Raw genomic sequence first — 4,790 nt, 5'->3', positions numbered from 1 at the left:
CTAATTAGTTTCTTATGAGCGGAAATGCATTTTATCGAAAATGTATCATAATTGTTAGTAAAAAACTTAAAACATGGATGCTGCTCATACCTAAGTTGTTACTTTAATATATTCCGCGGTTAGTATTTCTCCACCACAGAAAGAAGACACGATTTAAGAAAAAACTTGTTTACTTTCGCCATTTTACTTTTTTATGGGAAAAATTGAAATTTCAGAGACGTCAGCAAAAAAAAAACGACTTGTGAAATAACGGATAATTCACTTTTCCAAGTGTCCATTCAGCATTGCATAAATACCATATTAAACATAATTTTTTGGAAATAGCGCGCTAAATTTATTTCCATCATTTAGTTACATTACAAAGAGGAAACGTATATTCATTTGTAACAGCTGGTTTAAAAATCAAAGTCAGAGTGAAATTTGGAAAAAAATCTATTTATTTTTGTTTTTGGTTTTTGTCATAATTTTTGAGTATAGTTAATTATTGGATAGCCGCTCAGTTTAGTCAATAGCCCAATCAGTTAATCTTTAAACGCAATTTTTTCGAAACAGAATTTTTCCGAATTTGCTGCAAAGATAACTCATAGAGATTTATAAAACAGCTGTTTTTGACATTAAAAATATACATCGTTTAATATTTTTTTTAAGAAAACATTGTAATGCCGTATTTTGTTATACAAGTCTTCTTGTTTTAAATGTTTTCCCTTTAAGGTAAATAAAGGAGGAATTTTTGATTTGGAAAGTCGATTGCCAGGTGAATTCAGATGTATTGGTTTCAATCCATTGGTTTATTTAAATTTTTGCTTGTTTTCCTCTTTGCAGTAGCTAAGTCAGCTGTAATAATGAAATAGATTTCAGAATGCTGGCAAGCAGAAGGCGTTAAATCAGAGTCGCACAGGGAGACGAGATTAACCGAGCGATTCTGTACTGTGATACAGTTACAAGTCTCTAAAATTGAGATTTTAAAATAGAGACAATTTTCAAATTTCCAATATGCGCCTTCTCCTGGCGTTGTACTTTCACTGCCATTCAGCAGGCTGGAGAAGTGTTCCTCCATAATTTTAGTATGCTCTGGGCATCGGTCACTAGATCACGTTTGGGGGTTCTACAAGAGTATGCTCCGGTCTTGAAACCTTCTGTTAGCCACCGCATTTTTTCGTAGAATTTTCGAGCATTACCCCTGTCGGCCAGCTGGTCAAGTTCTTCATACTCACACATTTCGGCCTCTCTCTTTTTCTGTCTGTAAATGCGTCTCGCTTTCCCTCTTTAACTCTCAATATATATCCCATTGCACGTGTTCTGGTCGATCGTACATTTGCGAGGTAGGCAGTCTGTTTTCTCTCCGCTGCAACACGGCACTCCTCGTAGTACCAGCTGTTCTTTTGCATTCTCCGATAACCAATGGTTTCGGTTGCAGCTGTAAGTAAGGAGCTTGAAATGCCGTCCAACAGCTCCCTTATACCGAGTTGTTGACGAGTGCTCTCAGAGAGCAGGAGGGCAAGCCGACTAGCAAATCGTTCGGCTGTCTGTTGTGATTGCAGCTTCTCAATGTCGAACATTCATTGTGTTTGTTGACGTGTGTTTTTTGCTGCACAGAGGTGGGTGCGAATCTTGGCTGCAACAAGATAGTGGTCCGAGTCGATGTTAGGACCTCGGAGCGTACACACATCTACAACACTGGAGACGTGTCTTACGTCTATCACAACATGATCGATCTGGTTGGTGGTATTTCGATCCGGAGACAGCCAGGTAGCTTGATGAATTTTTCTATGCTGGAATGTAGTACTACATATAACCATATTTCGGGCCCCGGCGAAGTCGATCAGCCTCAACCCATTTGGGGATGTTTCCTCGTGGAGGCTGAATTTACCGACTGTTGCGCCAAAGATACCTTCCTTGCCCACCCTGGCATTAAAGTCGCCAAGCACGATTTTGGCATCGTGACGGGGGCAGTTCTCATTGGTACGCTCCAAGCGCTCATAGAAGACATCTTATTTCACTACTGGTGATTTTTCTACTGTAATTGAAAAATTTCCGATATGCGTTCACTTTTCGTAAATAGAAGTTCACTCTATGAAATGCGATTTATTAGGGTTACTAGTGATCACAATAGCAGGAAAACAGCAAGTATTAACATTAAAGTGTAACGTTCTTACGATTTTTAATAATGCCAAAAAATTTATAAAAGAATATAAGTGAAGTATGGCAGATATTTGAAGTGGTACATGATATATATGCAAAATGTAATGATTTAATAATAATAATAATACACAACGATTAGTAGCGGGAGGAGGGCCCAACCGTCGCGAGGGGCGCAATCCGCGAACGAGCGGAATTAGCGGAGTCATAAAAGGCAAGAGAGTTTTAAGCGTGGCGATCTTAAGCTGCTCAGCTACAGAAACAAAAATTTCAACAGCCAAAATTAAGAATTAGATTAAAGTCAGTTTATTATTTTTAAATGTTACTTGTTAAGAGTAGATAAAATAATTTTTTTAATGGTAAAGAGTGAGTCTGTTAGATCAAATGTGCTGGAATGAGAATTGAAATCATGATATATACGGCGGAATGGTTTGTTTAACTCAAAATTTGTTCTAGAAAATTTTAAAAGTAAAGGTCTAAACTAAAATTAATATCAAATAAGAGAGATGGGCTACAGACTGACCCATCAGAGTTTGACAAGAAATATTATACCAAGCATCTCCCTACGACTAGCGAGTGTCGGGAGATTTATAAGCTTTAAACGGTTAGTGGAAGGGGGAAGATTTAAACGGGAATCCCAATGCAAATGATTTAGGGCAAACAATAAAAATTGTTTTTGAACGGACTCTAACTTATCCGAATGGACTTGGTAACTAGGGTTCCCTACTACCATACTCTAATATAGGCCTCACCAAAATGTAAAAAGAAGTTTTATGGTAAAAAATTACCTACAAAAAATAAAATGCTACCGAACAAATTTGAAGAAACATGTTCAAAATAAGCATCCTGCAGTGGAACTACCAACCCAATATTTTCTACGGCCGCTTGGACGATGAAAAGACTAAAATGCCAATATTGTTAAATGCAAATCTTAACAAGTAAGAAAGCGCTAAGTTCGAGTGCAACCGATCATTTTATACTCTTACGATGTAAAACGGCAACCAGACAATCGGAATGTAAGCAATTCTATATATACTACACCATATACTCGTATAACTTATTCATACGCTAAACCTGCATAGGATTTGTCATTGAAAACCACAATAAATTAGTTATTAACAAACCGGATATTCGAAAATTGAAGTAATTTTGTGAACATGGGAACTAGGTCAACGTTTCATCAATTGTATCCATTTTAGGCACAAAAAACTGTTATTTAAAATATGTTCTCGAAAATTTCATTGAGATAATTCAAATATTGGACGATATAGCCATGAAAAAGTCAGCTGGTGAAGTTTTCCTTTATATAATACTAGGTACATGGGTGTGAATATTGTCGGAAAGGATTCTCTCTGAATTTAAATATACGCATTGACCGATATTTTCTTCACAGCACTTTCTGTGGCACACTTTATAACTGCAAAATTTTCTTCCGTTGCATTCAATACTTCTTGGTTTATGTTCTAGAAAGTGAAAGAATTAAATGGAATTTTAAATTGTGTTATAGGAGAAGTAGTCTTGGTCGTAGTCCGATCTCACCTATTTTCACACTGTGCCATAGGAATGTGAAAAGGGCGCTATGTACTAAATTTAGTGGAAATCGGTCGGTCTAGTCCCGAGATTTGTGATTTTACCAAAAAGTGGCGGGGCCACGCCTCTCGTCCAATTTTCACAACGTTTTCAATAAAACCTTTCCATGCCATCTCGGAGGTAAAACTTAATATCGTATTTAGTTATTGATTCATCGCGCTTTTAGTAGTTTTGAACTGTACCTTTTTGTAATTTTTCTCACACAGATGCCTCTCGGCAAATATGTAATCCCCTATGTTAAATTACAGTTGAATATCTTAATTAAGTGCTTAGCTATGGCAGTTTATATATTTTTAGTTAATGGCGATTTGTGGGCGTGGCAATGTTTCGCTTACGCCCATCTACGAAATCGTAACTTTTTTGTACTAAGGAACCCACATATTAAGTTTCATCGAAATATCTCAATTTTTATATATCAAAATTTCTCACATATTTGCCAAACTTAAGGCGAAAGCAACTAATATAATGTAAAATTTTGGATTCTAATATTTTATATTAATAACACTGTTTTTCGTATCAGTATAGGGTATATCACAGAAATACTTATATATGCTAATTCCTCTTACATTTTTTAAGATTTCCGCATAATAAAAGTTTAAAAAAGTTTTGGTCTGTCTTTTGCTACGCAGTGGGTAGTCAAAATTCAAGATTTTGGTCCAATAATTTTAAAGTGGATAATTTCAAAGAAAACAAGTGTTCCGTCCGACACTTAATCTCGACTTTTAAGCTGTTGAGAAGATTATCTCATAATCTACTAGATTTATTCGCCATCCAAAAATTACATTTTTTAACCTCGTTACTGAAGAGATTTGAAACTAATCTACTCGAAATCTTCCTGTGCGACTCTGATTTAGCGCCTTCTGTTTGTCAGCACTTAGAAATCTATAACATTATTACAGCTGATTTAAATATTACACAGAGAAAAACAATGCAAGCAAACAAAAAAATTGTAAACAAAGAAATGAATCAAAAGCAATACATATGTATGAGTTCACTTGGCAATTGACCCCCATAATCAAAAAATGCATTTGTTCCTTTAATTGAAAAATGTTCGAAAAAAG

The sequence above is a fragment of the Bactrocera neohumeralis genome, chromosome 5 (assembly GCF_024586455.1).
Source record: "Bactrocera neohumeralis isolate Rockhampton chromosome 5, APGP_CSIRO_Bneo_wtdbg2-racon-allhic-juicebox.fasta_v2, whole genome shotgun sequence".
NCBI classification, from domain to species: domain Eukaryota; kingdom Metazoa; phylum Arthropoda; class Insecta; order Diptera; family Tephritidae; genus Bactrocera; species Bactrocera neohumeralis.
Note: the sequence above shows the minus strand (reverse complement) of the source record.